Source organism: Desmodus rotundus, chromosome 4 (assembly GCF_022682495.2).
Source record: "Desmodus rotundus isolate HL8 chromosome 4, HLdesRot8A.1, whole genome shotgun sequence".
In the NCBI taxonomy this organism is placed as follows: domain Eukaryota; kingdom Metazoa; phylum Chordata; class Mammalia; order Chiroptera; family Phyllostomidae; genus Desmodus; species Desmodus rotundus.
Window position 1 is genome coordinate 53,290,364 of NC_071390.1, and position 22,118 is coordinate 53,312,481.

The window sequence follows — 22,118 nt, forward strand, 5'->3', positions numbered from 1 at the left end:
TAATCAATGAAATATAATTTTTTAAAAAATTTAATTTTAAAAAAGAAAAAGAAGATCACAACTATGAACATTAAAAAGGCAACAAATACACAACTATCAACAACTGAATCCAAAAATAAACAAATAAGCAAAGCAAACAACCAGAACAGGAAAGAATCATAGAAATGGAGATCACATGGAGGGATATCAGCTGGGAGGGGGAAGGGAGAGTATGTGGGAAAAGGTGCAGGGATTAAAATGTATTGGTAGTACAAAACAGACAGGGGGATGTTAAGAATAGTATAGGAAATAGAGAAGCCAAAGAACTTATATGTACAATCCATGGACATGAACTAACAGGGGGATTGCTGGAGGGAAGGGAAGTATCAGGCAGAGCAGGCAAAGGGGGAAAAATTGGGACAACTGTAATAACAATCAATAAAATATACTTTAAAATCATATATCCTTGAGCAATATTAATTGTAAATAAATTTTATATTTTAAAACTCATCTTACCATTTCACACCTATTAAGATGATTACTGTAGAAACAACATAAGTGTTGACAAGGATGTGGAGAAATTGGAACCATTACGGTATGCTGTTAGAATAAAATAGTGCAGTCACTATGGAAAACAGTATGGCAGTTCCTCAATAAATTAAAAATTGAACTACCTATTATCCAACAACTCCACTTCTGGGTATATAACCAAAGACTTGAAAGCAGGGATTCATAGAATATTTGTACACTCATGTTCATAGCACCATTACCACAATAGCCAAAAGGTGGAAGCAACCCAAGAAAATATGGAATGTACAGTTGACCCTTGAAATAAGTGGAAGCTAGGGGCACTGACCCCAAGCACATACACATCTGTTTATAACTTTTAATTCCCCACAAACTTAACTAATAGACTACTAGGGTTTTTTTTTTTTTTTAAGATTTTATTTATTTATTTTTAGAGAGAGGGGAAAGGAAGGAAAAAGAGGGAGAGAAACATCAATGTGTGGTTGCCTCTCATGCGCCTCCTACTGGGGACCTGGCCCATAACCCAGGCATGTGCCCTGACTGGAAACTGAACTGGCAAACCCTTGATTTGCAGGCTGGCATTCAATCCACTGAGCCACACCAGCCAGGGAATAATAATAGACTACTGTTGACTGGAAGCCTTACTGGTAACATAAACAGTTGAGTAACAGTATTTTTATTATATGTATTATATACTATATTCTTACACTAATGTAAGATAGAGAAAAGAAAATGTTATTGAAAAAATCATAAGGAAGAGAAAGTATATTTATAATACTGTAAGTATTTATTGAAAAAAATCTACATATAAGTGGATCTATGCGGTTCAAACCTGTTCCTCAAGAGTCAACTGCACATATAATGGAATGTTATAAATTTAAAAAGGAAGGGAATTTTGACACATGCTACAACATAGGTGAACCTTGAGGACTGTATGCTAAGTGAAATAAGCCAGGCACGACAAGACAAATACTGTATGATTCCACTTACATTAGGTACCTAGCATAATCAAATTGGGACACAGAAAGAATGGTGGTTGCCAGGGGCTGGCGGGTGGGGTAGAATAGGAAGTTACTATTTAATAGGTACAGTTTCAGTCCCTCAAGGAACAAATATAATTATTCCCACAAAACTGTGCACTTAAAAATGGTTAGAGGAATACATTTTATATGTATTTTGCCACAATAAAGATATTTTTAAAGAACACAAACAAACAAAACTATTTATGTGGTGGTGGAAGAATGAACTATACTATAGGCTTCAGGAAACCAGTCACCTGTCTCTTCTATTCATTATTGTGTGTACTCAATACCTGTGCTTGTTGTAGGTGCTTAAAGAAATTGGATGAACAAGTGAATGTAAATTAAAAAATCCTCCTGCTAACTCCTATAACTAATAGAGAACCTTACAAGAAATAGAAAATGGTGTTGAGAGGAATAGAGAGGAAAATGAGGAACAAAGATAGAAGTCATTATTCAAGCCCATGTGAGCTCCACAAAAGCCAGCTCCAGGGCAGCCACAGAACTCTGAGGGGAAAGTGAATGGACTGTGGTACCACTCAGGAATCTGATCTCTGTCCATTTCTGCTAATGGCCCCACCAGCCTCCCAGGTGCTTTGAGGAAGATCTGAGGTGTTACCTGGGACTCCTCTCTCACCTCCCCACTACCCAACAGTTGCCATGACTTTTCACAAGACCTACATCCCATCTCTAACTGACCCTTGCTTTCTACCTAATTGCCATTGACCTGTAGGAGAATGATTTCCACTTGGTCTCCTCACCTCTGTTAAGGAATCCAAAAAAGGCACTGAAGCAAGGAACAGTTTGTAAACCAAGCAGTCACAGCCTTGGACAGAAACCAAAAGTGTGCTCAATCAAAACAAAGACAAAGTCACCTTTCAAAAGAAAATTTTTCCAGGCACAGTTCCCATTTTGGCCAGTTTCATGTAAATGAGGTTTCCAAATTGTACAGTTCTGATTGGTGTGAATCATGTAGTTCTGATCGATCAGTACAGATACAAATGAGGGTATAATTTGCATAGTTCTGATTGGACAGTGCAGGTCTTAGTCTGTTAATCAAAAGACAAAACCAGGGCTTCCCTGCAATGGTTGATTCAGGCTGCATAACCCAGCAGGACATTGACCAGGAAGCGGAGAGTTCAGTCTGAGATTCTTCCTGGTGTGCAGAGTACCTGAGGGGCCTCTTTCAGCAAATAGCCACTAGGCTCTTAGTATTCATAAAACTGGGCTCTTGGTTGACCATGGCGAGTCCATGTCAGCAGAGCAATTCCTTCTCAGGATTCACATCAAGTCTTTCTTCTTGAGGTCCACACCTCTAATCCTTCTCTCTTCCAACCCAAATTATACAAAGTAATCTCTCTAAAAATAAGTTTTCACACATTTAAAGTCAATGAGCCTTATTCTCCATCCACTAAACCCTAAACTTACATGCTTAAAGAACCCCAAAGAATTCTATCCTTTCACATTGGCATGCAGGCTGTGCTTGCTCTTTTGTATCTGTCCTAGGGTTTTTTCGTATTTTGTTGTTTACATTTCATTATGAAACAATATATACGAAAGTAGAAAGTACAAGGGGCTCTTATGTACTGTGTCCACAGCTTCGGCAGATGTCAACACACGGTCAATCTTGTTGCATCTGGACACCCACCAACTCCCTGACCTCACACATACAATTTTTGTTTATTATGGTCCTTTTAAATCTTTTTTAAAAAATGACTTTCAAATAATATTTCTTATACAAATTTCAAACTTCACAGATTATAGAACAAAGAATGTGAATGCCTCCCATAATCCAACATTACATGTTCATAGTTTAGGGTAGGTTTTTTCAGGGTTGTTTTTTTTTTTGCTGTTTATATTTTAACATATAAACTAATGTTTTCAAAATCTTAATAACCATATTTAATGTTTTGCAAAGTGCCTTTTCCACAACATCTCTTGAATATTTGTCATATTAGATCATGCAGATGTACCTTGTTCTTTGAACAGCCAGGTCGTGTTGTGCTCATGTGGTGCCATCATCTATTCACCAGCCCTCATCGGTGGACAGCTGAGCGATCAGTTTCCATCTTTTCATTGTTACAAAACGGTTACAGTGGTGGGGTGATTGTTGGGGGGTGGGGGAATGGAGGTCAGAGAGGGTACCAGGGAGATAAATGGTAATGGGAAAAATACAATTAAAAAATAATTTTTTAAAAGTTAGAGTGAACATCTAACTTTTTTTTCTGTACTTGTGCAAGTATTCCTATAGGAAAGAGTCCAAGAGTGGAATTGCTTGGTCCACAGGTAGAAGCATTTGAAGTTTAAACAGATGCTGTAAAATGTAGGAGAAGTATGTAAATGTACTTCTTTTGCCACATTCCTGGGTATAATTAATTGATCACTCTTTGCCAATCTGATAAATTAAAACTGATATTTTATTATAATTCAAGTTGTTTAATTCTCTGTGAGTTTGAGCATCTTTCCATATGCTAATCAAACAGAACTCCAGGGAGAGGGGCAGAGGAGGCTGTGTTACTGTGTTACTGTCAGAGGAACAATGGCGAGGGAACGTCTCCTTAGACAGGACAAAAATCTCAAGGTCTGGCAGTTCTAAATGTTATTTCTTTTTAAAAATTATTATTAATTATTATTTTTATTTTTAATCCTCATCCAAGGATTTGTTTCTATTGATTTTAGAGAGAGGATGGGAAGGAGGGAGGGAGAGGGAGGAGAAGAGAGAGAGAGAGAGAGAGAGAAAGAGAGAAATTGATGTGAGAGAGAAAAACATCGATTGGATGCCTCCCCTAGGTGCCCTGACCAGGGATTGAACCTGCAACCTAGGTATGTGCCCTGACTGGGGATCGAACCTGCAACCTTTTTGTGTATGGGATACCAGGAAACTGCTCCAACCAGATGAGCCCCTGGCCAGGACTAAAAATTATTTCTTGCTAAATGTTAAAATGTAGCACAGTAGGTGCAGCTGTAAACAGGATGAGCTGACAGGAACTCAACAGGATAAATGGAGCCAACTGCAAAGAATAAATCAACATGTAATTGACCAAATAGTATATATAAGCAACAGCTAAGCCTCCCTTTGAGGAGGCAGAGCTTTGCATATGAATCCTCTGTCTCCTTTACTTGCTTCAGGTAAAAAAACTACCTTGCCACAACCATGTCCCATTTTTTTGAAATCAACCCCCCAAGCAGTGAACCCCCTGACTTCTGTAACAGTCAGCCTGCAGAAGTGGCCTGGCTCTAGATGGTAAGTGCCTTGAGCATCGGGCTGACGTGACTGGACCATATTAAAAACTTGGAAGGTTCCAACCAAAGAGTGACTAGGTCAGATTCTCTGCCTTCAAACCTGGTGTCCTCTAGTGGAGCCGGAAAGCCTGCCTCTGCCTGCATTTCTGGGAGGAGCCTTTCCCCAGAAAAGCCTGGATTCGGGCCGACCACCAGAACCCCAAGCTCTCCCCCTTTACGTACACTCCTGCTCTAGTAGGGTTTTAGTCCAAGATTTGGGGACTTTGGGCTCATTGGAAGATTGAGACATCTAAATTATTAGTGGAAGAAATTTTTGTAAACCTGTAATACTTAAATTCTTATACTTCTCAATGTGTACAGTAATTAATAGCAACCAAAATTATTTCCTGCATAGAACCTGAAATCAGAAAATTTAGCGTGTTAGCCACTAAATTCATTCACGGAGTCCACCATTGTTTCCTGAAGGCTTCCTGAGGTTTGCCAGGGATTATTGCTAGACACGGGGATGCAAGGAGAATGAGACTTGGTCTGCGGGGAAAGATGTTTTAATTTCAAAATAAACTGTCAATATCCAAATATTATAAACAGATTTAAAAAACAGATCTAACAAAAATAGAGTGAGCTAGAAAGAAGGACTCCCTGATCTATGTTCAAATGAATAAACACTAAATTCAAAAAATTATTTTACCATGTTCAAAGATTACCAAAGGAGACAGTACAAAAATGAGAAAATAATGAATTAGAAAGTAGCTGCAAATGAATGTAAACTAATGAAAAAATCTGTTTCAAAATGTGGCTCATCTGATAATTTAGTTATAATGTACAAGAATCATGAGCAATTAAAATTATTTTTTATCAAACATGCATAATCTGAATGTAATCATGAGGAAACATCAAACAAACCCAAACTAAAGGAAATTCTACAAAACAACTGGCCTGTCATCTTTAAAAACATCAAGGTCATAAAGACCAGGTGGAGGAACTCTTCTAGATGAAAGGAAGTTAAGAAGACAAACAACTACATGCAGCCGGGATTCAGTCCTGGTCTGGAAAAGAAAGCTACAGGGGCTTTGTCGGGACAGTTAGTGAGATTTGAATATGAACTACAGATTAGATAGAAGTAACTTAATAATATTAAGTTTTCTGAAAGATAATTTTATTATAATTATTTAAGAGGATCTCCTTAATGTTAGCAGCAAAGATAGAACCATTTGGGGGTAAAAGTCTACAATTTGCTCATAAAGAGTTCATTAAAAAGATAAGGGTATACTTGTATATTGTATACTAATGTACAATATTAGTGATAATATTAGTATGCAATATTAGCGATAAAGCAAATGGAGCAAACAATAACAACAATTGGTGAATCTAGGTGAGGAGTATAATGTCAGTTCACAACATTGTTTTTGCAGTTTTTCTGTAAACTTGACGTTTTTCAACATAGAAAGTTAAGAATAAAGAAAGCCTTGAAGAGTCCTGACGGGTGTTGCTCCGTTGGTTGGGTGACATCCCGCAAAGTAGAAGGTCCCTGGTTCAATTCCCAGTCAGGCACATGTCTAGGTTGCAGGTTTGGTCCTGGGCACCTGCCCTGACGGGAAGTCAAAATGGTGACTCTTCTGTCTGCACGGTGAAGCCCACCCTACTGAGCACACCAGTCAGGGCTTGGTTAGGAATTTTTTTTTTACCTTAAAACCACCCCGTGTGATTACTATGGTTTCTGGGTTTGTACAGCCCACCATGTGGACCCCTTGGGCTCGTCAGGTTTTGTATGCAGCCCCCTTTTTGTCCACAACATTGCAGACATCTGGTTTGATTGGAGTCACTGTCCAGAGTGACTCTGCCGTGCTCTCTGGGAGGAGGGGCTAACCATGCTAGCAGAGCAGAGTGTTAGATGCTGGAACACAGCCCTCCTGATGTCACATCGACTTCCCTTGTGAAAGGACAAAGCCAGCACCGTTTGCTATTGTGGCACCGTTTGCCAAGCAGGCCTGTGACCTTGTTAAACATGACTGCCATTTTACTCCTCTGAGTTTATGTCCCCAGGACTGGAAATTACTGGAAAGCAAGAACAGAATTCGACTAACCGCTCCCTACAGCCACAAGCAGAAGATAACATTGGAACAAACTGCAGCCTCCTGTTACTACCCAGAAAGCCTGGGGGCCACACAACAGCAACCCCCACACCCTTTTTTTAATCCAATTATAATCCAGTAAAAGCTCAAAGCCCCCACCCCTCCATGCTGGTGTATCCTACCACATCGTACCCCTCTCCTTTCTTGGAGTGTGAATAAAAACTTTACTTTAAACTTTCTTTTCTTTGTGACTTCTTTCACAGCCCACATCACTGACCACCCTAGCACCTAGCTCATGGAATGTGGCTCTTAGGAAAACAGTACCAATGACCAAGCTCCAAAATGAAATCAGCTTTGGGGTAAGGTTTAACTTTGTACCTCTGCCCAATTTTGGCCCTTGAACATCAAGCAATATATGAAACTCTGGCAACGATAACTAGCCTGGACCATCTCCACTAAAGGCTGAGTGTTCTTCTGTACTCTCTTCTTTTTTGAATTTGAATTTTCTTGGCTCTTCCTGGTGAAGCTGGGAATGATCTGAAGTTTCCATCAATTAGAGTTAATCATTTGCATGACACAATCTGGGCCACCCTGTACCTTGCTGTTAGAAAGGAACTCTTCACTTCCTTCTAGGCCCCTGAGAAGTTGAGGGTCTTCTGAAGCTGCCTAGGCCCTTGGATGGGGTTTGCCTGTCAGCCTGAAACCGGAAAAGCCAGTGTTGGTTTTGCCTGTCACCTGCCAGACCCACTAAGCAGAGACAGGGATTGAATCCTGATGGGCACTTTATTCAAATGGCCAGTGATCTGAGAAAACAGCGGGTTTGTACCCTAACAGACCGTCTGAAATTCCATTTTAAACCAACCCTTTTTAGAAGGAGAACAAAGTGTAAGTAAGGGGTTTGGAATTCAGGGAAAAGTTAATTGGTTTCAGAAACTGCAGTATTCTCTCCTTGCGTGGTGGTCTTTACGTGGTCGGTGGTCATCTCACCCTGGAGGACAATGGCTCAGGTACCATCTTGAATTGCTTGCAGTCCCCCTGAGGCACAAAGGTGGAACTGCTTATGGTCTCCTGGGGTCAGGGTGGGTCACACCTTCAGTTCCTGGAACAATAGCTTTGACTTGCATTGTAAAATGATTACTAAGCTGATTACTTAAACTAACACTTTCCAATTTTTGAGTGCTCCATCAAGCCCACTAAATGGGGAGCCAGAGGGTCTGGGAGAGTGTCAGACCTGGGGCTAGACTGGGACTCAGCTGGTGTTAGGCTGGGTGGAGGTGGTTTTCTTGACTCTCACATGCCCTTGAATGTTGAGACTGCTGACTTCTGAGACTGGGATAATACTTTGAAATGTATTTTCAAAATGATACATTGACAATTGTATCACAAGTTGATACAATTTAATTTTTGTCACAAGTTGAACATGACTGTTTCATGGTAGCAGGTGATAGAACCCAAAATGTTTTTTTTCTTGATTACTATGCAAATTTACCTACTAGGCCACAGGTTCTTGGCGCTCACTCACAAAGTAGAACTACAGTCGCTGAGCTATTGGGTGCCTACTGGGGGTCCAAATAGTGAACTAGAGAGTCATGGCTCTGCCCTCAAGAACTCTGAGAGAGCAGGAAGAGCCAAGAGATTGGGACAGTATAATGCAGTGCGTCCCAGCACACCACCAGCACACCAAGAGCAACTGCTCAGAACCTAGACAATATGTTTATTGTTTTTTCTTGTAAAGCTGGATGGCAAAACCACCCCAAAAAGTTAAAAGATAAGCAATAAACTGGAGGAAAAAAACATTTGCAAATATGTTGGCTGAAGGGCTAAATCAATGCAAAAAAGAAAAAAAACCCTACCACACAAAAGGTTGTTTTCTTCCTAGAAAAGGAAGCCAAAGGGACTTGAGAAAATAATTCAATGAAAGGAAACACAAATGGCTCGTAAACATATGAAAAGGTGCTCAACCTCACAATAAGAGAAATGCAAATTAAAATTTCAATGGGACACCACTTTCACCTTGGCCAATAACAAAAGGTTGATTACACTGTTAGAGAGAGCTGGAGAAACATGCTCTCCCAAGATATTTCTCCAAGGAGTGAGCCCTGGGAACAACCTCCCTGTGGGACAAGTTGGCCTTCACTGTCCATATTTAAAATGCATATCTTGTGACCCAGCAATCCGAATGCTAGGCACAAATCCTGCAGACACACTTAAAACTTGCAAAATGTCATACTGCTGAGTGAAAAAAAAGCAAGGTACAGAACGGTGTATAGCATATACTTTCGACTGAGCTTCTGTGTAAAACATATGGCAGTACCATAATTTTCTTCACTTTCCCCCAATACTGTGTACACTGTTTCCATGTTTTTATGATTATAAGTAATGCTGGATAGACACCTTTTGTGCATGAATCTTTGGCCATATCTCATATTATTTCCCGAGACAATCCAGATTACTGGGTCAGCAACTATCACCATTTGTTAAGCGGACTTTATTATTTCTCCTCATCCTCACAACAGCCCTGTGAGGTAGGGAGGAGGACCCCCATTCTCCTCATACCTGAGGAAAGAGACTTAAAGGGGCAAAGTGACTTACTCTGGGGCACACAGGTGGAATTGTGGGGATCGGAACTCACATCTGCTTGGCTCCTAAACCCTGCTTCAGAGCCCACTCATTTGCATGGGTCATTTTTAAGGCTCTTGTCAAATTAATTTCACATAATAATGGTAAAAAGGGGTTCTATAGAGAGTAACCTCACAGTGTGATCTGATCATAAATACCCAACTGGGCAGGTCATGGTAGGTAGTCATGCCCCAGGAATATAACTTTTTAGTAAAAGGTTTATCTTTGTCTTAAGCAAGCCCTGTCCATTGTTTCTGTGCATCTAGGTTAACACACCTGTGAAATGCCCCATTTCAGACACCTCCTTCTAATAACTGCTCACCCTGTCAGACCCCTCCTTCTAAAGCGTGAGTTTAACTAGCCTGTAATGAAATCCCTGCCTGGCTTTCTCCCACCTTCACGTAATCTTCCTTGTGTTCCCTCCTCAATCTCAAACGCAGGAAAGTAACTTCAAAACTGTTATACTCCAGAGCATTGGAGATCTTGCTCCCTCCAACATGAGGTCTGTCTGAAAAAAGTCCAGCCACTGTTAATTCAACAAGAATGTTTTGGGTGACATCGATGTAACTTGGCAGCCAAGGAGAGTGAACTGGAATGTGTGTGCGTGAACGTGTGTCCCTCTCTCTCCCTTCCCCTCTCTCAATGCAGATAGCATCCTGGTCAGTGAGGGCAGTGGATGCCATTGAGTGAGCATGTGGACTGTGTGGCCGTCACATTAAAAACTGAGCAAGTACAGCACTGAGTCTGCATTAAAGTTTGCATTAAGCTTGAGCATTCCTCCACGGAAACTATTCTGATGATTCAGGACGCCGCAGCTATGGGCAACTGGTGACTGGCAGCTTCCTCACCATAACACGCATCACATCTTGTGCAGAGTTTTTTGGTGAAATATCAAATTACCCAGGTGACTCAGACCCCCTGTGGAGAAGATTTGGCACCCTGCAACTTCCGGTTTTCTCCAAAACTAAAATCACCTTTGAAAGGGAAGAGATTTCAGGCCTTCAAGGAGATTAAGGAAAATACAACGGGGCAGCTGATAACAATTGGGAGAACTGTATGAGGTCCCAAGGTGCCTACTTTGGAGGGGACTGAGGCATCATTGTTCTATGTACAATGTTTCTTGTATCTTGTATCTTCTTCAATAAATGTCTCCGTTTTTCATAGCATGTGGCTGGACACCTTCCGGACAGACCAGCAGTGTGTCAGCAATTTGGCCCAAATAAACTCTCATAAAAACGCTCTACAGGTTTGGACATTTCTTATTGCACATCAGCACTTTCCAGGAACCTCATTTCATTTTACACTCCCTCCCCACCCTCCAACTTACTCACTCTAGAGGAATTCCGTATTTTCATCTTCCCAGTTTGGAAGGTAAAAAGTAGCAACTTACAGGTAGTCTATAACTAGAGAATCTGAACATTTTTCATGTTTGTACTTTTCCTCTTTTGGTAAGTGTTCATCTTGGACTGTATATATTTTTAAATACATAAAACTTTCTTTAAAATGTAACTTGTCGCCCTGGCTGGTGTGGCTTAGTTGGTAAACTGAAAGGTTGTGGGTTCAGTGTCCGGTTGCGGTGTGTGCAAGAGGCAACCAATCCAGGATCGATGTTTCTCTCTCACATAGATATTTTTCTCCTTCTCTCTCTCCCTCCCTCCCCTTTCTCAAAAATCGATAAGAATGTCTGCAAGTGAGGATAAAAATATTTTTTTAAAGGAACATGTTGATTCTCATCTGGTCTCAGGAAAGCCACAGCTCACGTGGACAAAAACAGAAGCTGAGGCAACCACATGGGTTGTTCTGGCTGGTGTGTCCTTAGCTTTAACCTGGAAATCCAAGTTCAGGGGCCTGTGACTGAGTGGGAGAAATCTGGCTCATTCAGACTGAGAAGATGTGGCAGCAGGAGTCGGGTGTTATGCTGAAAGAAAACCAACATGAAGGTGTATTGCTTTTTGCTCCAGCAACGAATGTCTGGGCTCTCATCATCGGAATGGCCCTTTCCTTCCACTGGATTGGGGACATAGGGCTGCCTGCAGGGACGGAGGCAGGCAGGCCCATTTTCAGGGCGGGGCAGAGCTCCTCCAGGAGTGAGGTCACTTTTCCAGGACCTTCTGCCTGATTTCCTGGCTTCCTTCTGCTCAGGCAGCTAGTGTCAGGCCCTGCCAACAGGAAAAAGGCTGGGTGCCGGCTCCCTGACTGTGGAGGACCAAGAGGCCACACCGGGCCTACCGGTTGGGAGGGAGCCGGTGCAGAGCGCCTGACGAGGCCTGACAGATGGTGGCCCCAAGGAGCGGGGTTCCGCAAGGCAGGCCCGCGGGGAAACCTGGCAAGGGGCGGGTGAGCAGGAAGCTGCTGTCAGAGTCTGCTGCTCACTGCCAGTTTTGTGCGCCTGACAGCGGCCCTTCAGCAAGGTGAATTGTTTCAGAAAAGGTCTCATTCACACACTGCCAAGACATCCACGACCTATTCTTGAATCCACACAAAAATTAAAAGCAAAACAACAAACAGCCCGGCTAATTTAGCAACTTGCAAGATGCAGCTGGTGCTTCTTTGCTCAGAATCTGCCGAGCCTTCCGGCCCCCATTCCCCAGCTTAGGGAGGTCTCCTTGGAGTTATTTTGTACCCTGCAGCTCCAGGCCTGATTGTGACAGCTGAGTGACTTAGCTGGCACCGTGGGATGCGGAATGACAAAGGCGCAGAGCATCGCCCGGTGGCGGGGGATGGTGAAGGCTGGTGGGGGAGGGCACTCAGGGCGCCTGGCTTGCACAAGGAGCCCCCCCTCCAGCAGCTGCCTGGGGGAGCAGTTGTGTCCTTGCTCCATCCGCCTCTCTATAAAATATTCCTGTAGCAAGCCAAAAAGTGGTTATTTCAGTGTCCTCAACAGTCTGGAAGTGGTTGGGCCTCAGTTGTCCCCAAGGCCTGGCCTGGCGCAGTTCTTTTCTCTGTCACCGCCAGTAGCATTTTCTCTTTTTTCCACCAAGTGCCTGGACTCCTTCCTTCTGCCTCAGAGGCCACTCAGCTCTCCCTGGGCTCCCGCCTTCATGCCTCCTCTCTGGCCAAGATGCCAGGGTGAGGTCATGGGCACTTTAGGGTTGCTTCTGGTTCACAGCCATCTGGGCAGTGTGGGGAACGACAGGTCACTCAGTGACTTCCTGGACTCCCGAAAACCCCTCAGGTCCACCCTCAGGGAGCAGGGGCTTAAGGCCTGGGTTTTGAGTTCAGATCTCACCGAGGGGCAGATAAAGTATAATGATGATGAAGTTGAGTGGAAATTCTGAGCTGTGGCCAACTGCATAACTCCTCAGGGCCACAGTTTCCTTGTCTGTAAAATAGGGGATAACAGCAGTCTTTAGAAGAATTTTTGTGAGGATAGAATGAACCAATTAAGGGAAATCACTTAGCATTGTAAGTACTACATAAGTGGTAGCAATCATTAATAATGTGGTTACGCCAAGCACTCTGAAGCCACGTTCAACTAACATTCTTCCTCAGTCCACTTCAACATCCTGCGTCCCCACCCTATTTATTCTTAGAGATTTTGAGTGGAGCCACAGAATTACACAACAGCATATACAACATGAGTCCCCTTACTCTTTTAATTGACAGGAATAAAATGCACTTCTCCTAGCCACCTTGCAAATCAGCTCCTATGTCATTTGTCATTTCTTAGAGCTCCAAGATGAAGCTAAGAAAGCTGCAAAGAGGACACTGAATGGACTGGGGCAGAATTTCTTTCTCTTAAGAAGTTGACATATTTCCAAAATATAATATTCTTATAGCAATTAGATGAGAGGTGAGAAAGGTAATTATTTGGAAGCCGACAAAGGCACGCTGAAGCATTAAGGTGATTCTGACTTGCTTTTCTTCCCTTTCAGGGCAAAAGACAGATTCTAGCTTGAAAATGACTGCCCCAGGCTTTTACAGCTTTTATTCACACGGAGAAACTGGTCCACTCTTTAACACACTCCATCTCATCAATAGTTTACTAAAGTACTACAGAGAAAGTCCCAACATAACATGTTGTGTCTGATGTATTCATCACAGCCATGGCCAACAGGCGTCAGCTCGGGCGCTTGGGGAAAGGGATGATAGTGGGGAGGTAAGTGCTTTTACCTCAAGGACATAGTCGCAGAGATTTTAAAAAGGTATCTGCAAAGTACTGTACTCAGGAAATACATTAATTTAAGTTATGCAACACTACTACCTACTGGAGTAGAGAAACTTCGATGTTTCTTTGGCCTAACACAACAAAAGTTATTTGTCCTTTACATGTCAAAGCAAGTGCCAGGTGGGAGGAGTCTGGTCTATTCAGTCTCTAGGGGGCCAGTTGAATAGTGGCTCTGCCAACTTGTATTTCCTCATCTGGAACACATGGCTTCTGAGATTCACTGGAAAAGAAAGAGAGGAATAGAGAATGACCACTCTGGTTCTTCACTTCCTTAGGCCAGAAGTAATACAAACTACTTTTGCTCATCGTCTATTGGCTGAAACTAGCCACATGATTCTATTGAAAGGAAGGCTGTGAAATGTAGGGGAGGTAAATACAATTTTCCTGCCACAAACTGAGATATTATAGATTCCAAATAAATGGAATTAGAAGTTGTTATTTTAGATCATTAGTTATGACTCAGCAAACAAAATCTAGGAGCCTTTATAGACTGCTTAATAAAGGTTATCCCCTGATGCGTGGCGTTGCAGTAGAAAGAAAACAGAAGATCTGTTCCAGCTAGTACATATGTCAGGTAACATCAGCCACCGAAGTGCGGCAGATGGAGCAAGTTAATAGGCCACACAGTCCAGAAGGGGCAGCTGAAACAGTTATGGGAGGAGAGAGGATATCCTCAAAGTATGGTACTCTTGATCTTAGAAAGAGAAAAATAAATGGGGGTGGTTCCAAGTTGATGTATATACATATATACACACTAGGAAAAAATGTATATAATAAATAAAAGACACAAATTGGCCAAATGCTAAAATGTTAAATGTTTTAAAGACACTCCCCAACAAACATACATAACTAAGAAAAGTAGTTTTAGCTTGGATTATAGTGGCTAGGAAATATATTTATCATGCTTTCATCATAATTCACGAATGCCTATGATGTATAAGACACTATACAAAAAATCTTTGAGTTTACAGTCTAATTTATGAATTTTAAAAGATAAGCTGTAGATAAGCAGAGTGTTAACCTTTTTCAACATTACTTATTACTACCATGTGCACGGCAATTTGCAGAATATAAAGATGAACCCCACCCAATCCCACCCCTGAAGGACAGGGTTTCTGGACTGGCTTGGCGTGATGAAGCGCAGCCATGCTCTCCCACAAGCCATCTGTAGTCCCAAATACCAGCAAAGGGATCCAGCTGGTAAAAGCGCTCATCAGGCTGATCCCCTCAGCCTTCTTTGGGCTGTTTTAGACTTGCTGTGATAGTTTGAATGACGGGCTGTTGACTGCATTGAGCACCTCATAGCTTGAAAGGTTAATTTAGGCCCTCTTTCTGCAATTCTGTTGAAAAACTTTCAAATTTCCAGAAATGGAGTGATTATGATACATGCAAATCTACTGAGGCGGTTCAATAGTCTAGTAAGTTCCAGTAAGTTATTTTTTAAATTGATGTTAGAGAGAGAGAGATAGAGAGAAACATTGACTTGCTGTTCTACCCATTCATTATTCATTAGTTGTGTCTTCTTACAAAGCTTTTTTTTAATTTATTGATTTTACAGAGAGAGAGGAAGGGGGATAGGGGGGAGAGAGAGAGAGAGAGAAACACTGATTGTTGTTATACTTATTTATGCATTCACTGGTTGCTCCTTGTATGTGCCGTGACTAGGGATCAAACCTGCAACCTTGGTGTAGTGGGATGATGCTCCAACCAACTTAGCTACCCAGCCTGGGCTAGTAAGTTAGTTTTTAATACTCTGGTTTCCTTAGCTGAAAATTTTATCTCAGCCTTCAGTCACAATAGAAATATTGACTGAGTTAAAAAAAATGACTGAAGAATACATGCCAAAATATTATATTTTAGTGTCAGGATCTACAACTCATTTTTCTCCTGTTTCCTCTCTTTTTCTTTATTATCTACACTTTCTATGACAAATATAATTAAATCACTCTGTCATCAATTCTTTAGCTACTTAATTATTTTTAAAATTTTTATTTATTTATTTTTAGAGAGAGAGAGGAATGGAGAGAGAGAAGGAGAGAAACATTGATTTGTTGTTCCATTATCTACGCATTCACTGGTTGGTTCTTGAATGTGCCCTGACCAGAGATTGAACATGCAACCTTGGCGCATCAGGGCCACGCTCTAACCAACTGAGCTACCCCAACAAGGGCTCTTTAACTACTTTATATACAAAAATAATTACTTTTTGGGAATCACAGAGCGATTTGTAGTTTACCATTGAAATAAGTTGTACAATTTGGAGCTTAGCTAAGACTTTATAGATGATGTAAAATAACTCCCTGGATTTAATCTATTCATTAATTTAACAAATATTTACTGAGCATCTACATAGTAACAGGCACTGTGCTGGGTTCTGAGGACACAGCTGCCCATGTGTGCTTATTGTCTCATAGAAAACCAATGTTTTAAGGCAAGCCACTCTGTGGTTTGCCCAAGGACACACCGTAGTTGGTGGCAGAGAGATATATATAAATCTGGTGTCCTACATTTAACTTGGGCTCCCTTCCATATCTATTTGCCAGTGGCCCTCTCAGCTATATATTTTCTTTCTGTGTTGAAGATAGAATAAGAGAAAACCAGCCTTGATTAATTGAGTACCTTGGGTTAGGGATATTGGAGAAAATTGTTAGTGGTTGGATTGAACGTGATCCATACCTTCTTATCCCTGGGAAAGTATAAACTAGTCCAGTGGTTCCTGCATGTACTCTGATCAGGTAACCAAATTTAAAGTTTCAATATCTGCATTAAAATCCAAAGAAAGAGGAAGAAAAAAATGTACATGTTGATGTAAAATCTCCCACTTTCCTTTCGTGGGAGGGGCTACCTTTTATTCAGAGAATATGTTCTTATTATTTTGAGGGTTAAAATGTCCTTTCTCCTTGAAATAATGCAGATAGTGAGTGGCAGTTAGTTCTTTTTAAAAATGTCCTTATCATCAAGACTTAAAGTTGAAAACTCTGTCAGTTTCTCCCAATTTTGAAAATCCAAATGACTAGAATCATTGAGTTAAATATTGGGGTAGGCCAAGTTTTCTTTTTGGATAGCCTGGTGCTAACGACTGGTTCTTAATACTGTCTTATGATGGTTAGTGAAAGGCCACCACACCTTCGAGTCTCAAAAAATGAAAAGATCTCTGAGAACTCAGATCGCTCAGCAACATTTAGCTAATTTTGCTATCTTTTACTACTTTCCTTTCTTTTTCAGAATTTTTACTTGGTGCTGAGGCATCCTCCTTATATATATATATATAAACCAATGGCTTCTCTATTCTACACAGGGCGCTTAAAAAACACTGATGAACGGGCCCCACTCCCAGATATTCTTATTTAAATGGCTTCAGGTGGGACTTAAGCGCTAAGCTGGTTCAAACGTTCCTTTGGTAATTCTTATGTGCGGCCAGATATGGACAGTGTTTCTTTACTAAATAGGTTCTATGCGCCAGGCACTAGGGCAGTTACACAGATGAACAAGCTGGTCTATGCAGTAGAAATGCTAATTAGGAAAATAGGCAAAACGTGACAACAGAGTGAAGTAAGTGCTTTTATTTATTCTGTAATTCAACAAATATGAACAGGCACTTAACAAGTGCCAGGGCTGGAGTAAAGGTACGCTCAAATTCTGTGGGCTCCCTGCAAAAACCAGGAAAACATCAGAGGATGCAGAAGCCGAGCAAGGATTTGGAGGAATCCTTCTTGAAGTTCTTCATCAGATAAGGTAGAAAGGGTGGGCATGGCTGCAGAGGGAAGTGTGTGCTGGGCATGGAGGAGTGTGATGGGCTGGCAGAAGCTAGAGAGATGTTGGCTGGATGCAGATGTGCACAGCCTTACAGGCAGACTAAGGAGTGTGCATTTAAAATATATTAAGGTTTTTCATTCAGCATGAAAGCACAAGTGGGATGTAGGTGCAGACTACCTGTATTTAATACAGACTGTGTACACAAAGCTATCCCTTGGACTCACTACCCTATCTAAAACGAGTGGCTTTACTGATCATCCTCCACCCCCTCTGCCACTGAGTGATGTAACCAGATCTGTGATGTTGTGGGGATACGGTTTCCAGTCAATGAGGAGAGAATTCCATGTGGCAGTTGGAAAGGAGGTGGGGGTGTAGACCTGTTTTTTTTTAACTAACTAATTGAATGAGACAGGATTCATCATGGGCTGAGGCCTGAACAAATCAGTTCAGGGTCCCTGTCTCCCTACCCCATTTCCTTCAGTAGGACTTGTTAGTGCATCTGTGGATGTGATACCTCTTATTAGGCTGTTTGTCTGACTTGCTTCGGAGCAAGACCCCAAAAATCAAACCCTCCAGATTTCCTTCAGCTCCTCTGCATTTTTTTTTTTAAATCTTCACCTGAGGACATGTTTACTTATTTGAGAGAGGGAGAGAGAAACACTGATGTGATAGAGAAACATTGATTGGTTGCCTCCCATATGTGCCCCAACCTAGGATGGAAACCACAACCTAGGCATGTGTCCTGACTGGGAAGCAAACCTGCAACTTTTTGGCGCATGGGGGAACCCTCCAACCAACTGAGCCAGCCAGCCAGGGCTCCTCTGCAGTTTTTTTTATTCTTACTCAGGACTAAAGACAAATAGATCCATGCAACAGTCCCAGGTGTAGGGACTATAACCTTCTTGCTAAAACACTCACAGAAGAAACATTCCTTTGCAGTTGGGGAAGAAGAGGATTCAGCCAATGCCTGTTCTTCTCAAATTCAGTGACAATAAGTTTCAAGTAAAGTCATGGGCTAAAAATGTAGATTTGGGAGCCCTACTCCAGACCTACTGAATCAGAATCTCTGGGGTTAGGCCAAAGAAACTGTTTTAAGCACTCATTCCCCGATCTGTCTGGTGCCTGCGATCTGTGCACCAAGCAGTATAACTAGTTTTCAGTAGTTACGGCCAGTGGTGGATGTTGGTCGATGTTTGGGGGAAGGAGGACTGGTCAGATGAGCCCCCTGAATTCATAATCCTTCAGCACAGTCAGCTTGCAAATTTTGCACAATGCTCGGTTTTCAATTCAAGTTATTTCTAGGTTAACTTCTTAATTGAGCTGTTTGGCTCAGCAGAGGACTTGAGATACCACAGATAAGAGAGAGGCTTAGGAGTAAGCATTAAGTATCTCTGGCTGTGTCTCTGCTATCCTTTCCAGTTCCACTTATCTGAAGAGACAGGGGTTCTCAAAGGGCAAGTAACCTTAGAGGGGAGTATCAATGGGAAAGCAACACATTCCCTTTCCTAGCCATGCCCCTGTTAGAGACTTTGTTTATTAAGGAAAGAATCTCAGAAGACACGTCAAGATATTAGATAAAAATACTTCTCTCTTCTGTGTTCCCTAGGTCCTGAGGTTACAGGAGCACAAGTTCAGGCGAACAAGTCCCATTTCTCTCTAAGGTGTCTCTTCACTTCTTGATGCACTGGAAATCCATGTGGCTAACTCATTAGTGATAATGAGGGTTAGATGTTCGTAAATCTCCCACAATTCATTGGCTGAAGACATCTTAAATGTGGACTTTTTGGGTTTTATTGTCTTTGGTTGCTTCTTTAGCATACTTTAGTTTGAGTATACAGATTTGGGGTTTTGAAACTTGTTTTTAATTAAGGCATGGTTTACTTTTATTGCTTGAGATAAAAATGCAGTCTGGGGGACTCAAACCTAAGTCACAAAATAAAGTGCATCTGGGCAAACCATAGGAAGAGAAAAAAAAAAAAGAACATAAAGGCTAAAGTGTCTGCCAGGATTCTTAAGTTTACTTAGTAACTTCTTGGAAAATAAAAATTCCAGCACCTGCATTATAAAAAAAAGCACACCTTATAAATGTCTTTCTCTTTGAAATATCTAAATGAACTAGACTGAATTATGAACTAATGGCTTGTAAAAATTCACCTTAAGCCAGCTACTGAAGATAATAAATAAAAGAAGTAGAGAGACTCTGAGGAAACCCAACCTACTGTTTGTTTGTTTGTTTTATCAGTAATGTAACTCAAAAGTAGCCAAGCCCGTGGTGTGTGGGGGGCGGGGGATCTTTCCCCAGTGTTTTGCTTCCCTGAAACTGGGCCTGTGAATGCCAAGATTTAATCTAAAGAGATTTGTGTTTTAAAAACTAACAACCAAGTAATAAAACACCTATAAAAGGGGTTTATAATGGAATGGGTGACAGTTTTCAGTATAAAATTACAACTCTTCTGTTCTCCCTCTCCCTTTTTCTATCCTTTCATCCAACTCTGTGCCCTTTGTTTTAGCTCCTTTCTCACCTTGTTGCCAAGAGGCATATAAGTAGGGGCAGCTCACACCCCAAAGGAGCAGACCATCTTTAAATAGTGTGCACTGTGCTCTGTGTTTGAGGACAAGGCTGTGCTGCTTGTTTTGTTTGAGATAAATTACTCTGACAAAGTACTTACCTAATTTGTACAGTGGTTTCTAATGGGGAGGTGAAGATTCTGTGGCTGCAGTGTCAGTGGCATCAGGATTGGCGAATGTCAACAGGGCAGGAAGCCTGGGGCTCCTCTCCCTGGCACCTTGCATCACCCTGCCAAGGCCCGAGATCTCCCTGACTCCAGGGACAGACTTCAGTCAACAGGTGGTTTTCCACCCAGGCCACCATGCCTGAAACTTGGTTCATTTACAAAGCCATAGTTTTTCTCTCTCAAAGAAATGGCGCCTGGGAAAGGAAACTTCGTACTCAAACTCTGTAGGAGCCATTTCTCGAGTCTACTTTTCTTATTTTCTTAAGTCTCCCCTGCCATCATCCCACCCATCTCTGGGGAAGAACTCTTCAGAGTCTGGAGGGCGCTGGGAGGCATGTGGGCAGCGTCACAGTGGCCTTGCCTGGGCGGCCAGAGGAGCCCCCAGCCTCCCCCATGTGGGCCTCAGGAACTCGGGGGGCCCAGGGGAAGCCTGAAAAACCGACCTTCGCCATCAGCCTTCCTTCGAGTGCTGGCTACAGGAGAGGGGGGAAGGGCCCCCCAGCGATCTTCCCCTGACTCCCCCCGTACCTCTGCCATCCGGCTGCATCGCCCTAGAAAGCACTTAGAACGCAGCTCAGAGCTCTCCGGCTCCTCGCAGGCCAGGAGAGAGCATCTTGAGGGGCAGCTTCCCCCTCTAGCCCACGTCTGACATCCCCACTCCCACCCAAGGATGCCGCTGCCGTGCCCTGTCCGCAGTCGCTGAATGTCACTGCTCCCTCTTCCTCCAAATCAGGGTAGAGACAGCTTCTGAGGCATCCCCCACCCCAAAACTACCGCGATCGCCCGAGGGTGCAAGGCCCAGTCGGAGGAAGAAGTTTGGGGCCCACAACAGCGGGAGGGGGGGCGCGTTGGCGAGGACCGCACCTCAGAGTCCCAGCCCCGGCGAGCACACTCCCCGCCCCAAACGCCCCAGGCGTCCCCATCCTCTCGCGGACACCGGCATCCCCGCCCTCCCCCGAGGGCGGCGAGCGGAGCCCCCCAGGGCGGAGGCAGGTACCCCTGGGGCGGGGACTGGGGCGGGCGGGGTCCAGGCTGCGCCCCCGGCCGGGCCGGGCGGGCTAGCTGGCGGCGCGGGGGGAGCGGGGCTGGGCGGCGCTGCCTCGGGCTCTGTGCGCTGCAGCCCGGAGACGAGGAGGAGGAGGCGGAGGAGGAGAAGGAGGCGGCGGCGGTGGGTCCCGGGCGGGGGGAGCGCGGCGCTGCGGACCCGGGCGGCTGGCAAAGGACGAGGCGGAGGCTGAGGAAGGCAGCGGGGAGACCCAGGCTGCAGCAACAAAGGGCAGCAAACGATTGGCCGGGCTGCAGGCGAGGTTAGCCGGGGACCGGGGTGGCTGGAGGCAGCGGCGAACGGTGCACGTGCTTGCAGACACGGGCGAGTGTGGAGCCGGGGGGTGCACGCCCGGCGGGTAGGTGCTTGCTCCCCCTCGGCTTGGGATGGTAAGGAGGCTGCAGCGACAGCGCTCTGCCTGCACTCGGCCTGGGGCTTGCAGGTTAGGGGGTGTGTGGGGGGTAAGGATGCGAGCCAGGGGGCGGGCGACTAGTCGCCCGGGACGGGACGGGGTAGGGTGGAGGAGGGGGCGGGATGGAACGCTCCGGGCGGCGCGCCCGTCCGCGCGCTCCACCGCAGGAGCTGACGATTGAGAACCTCGAATTTTAACTTCGCGTGCCCGCCCGCGCGCTCCCGCCCGCGCCCACCCCTAAATCCTGCGGCCGCCGCCAGCGATCAGCTCTCACACAAACTTTAGCTGCGGGCTAGGGGGTTTGGGGTTGAGTGGGGGAGGGGAGAGGGAAAGGCCGTCTGATTGGCGTTGTCTTGCAGCCAATAAGGCCAAGTGCCTTTCCTGTGAGTAGACCCAATCCATTTCTAGAGGTAGAGGGGGCGGGTAGGTGGAAGTAGAGGTGGCGTGGTGTCTGGGAGAGAGAAAAAAGGCTGGACCAATACGTGCCCAGAAGAGGCGGGCCCAGAGGTCTGTCGATTGGTACTGGCTGTGAACCCTCCCCA

The 22,118-nt window shown here is 43.8% G+C and overlaps 1 protein-coding gene across 4 annotated transcripts in view; it reads left to right on the top strand.

Moving 5' to 3' along the window:
- The first annotated feature begins 21,230 nt into the window (after positions 1-21,230).
- The window catches only part of KAT6B (lysine acetyltransferase 6B), a 182,622-nt gene continuing 181,734 nt past the window's right edge, over positions 21,231-22,118 (top strand). For 3 of the 4 annotated variants that reach the window (XM_053922608.2, XM_053922612.2, XM_053922615.2), the window contains exon 1: positions 21,231-21,426. The gene's annotated coding sequence lies outside the window, so the exon portion shown is untranslated. The remainder of the gene's footprint in view (positions 21,427-22,118) is intronic. The other variant, XM_053922604.2, reaches the window with a different exon arrangement.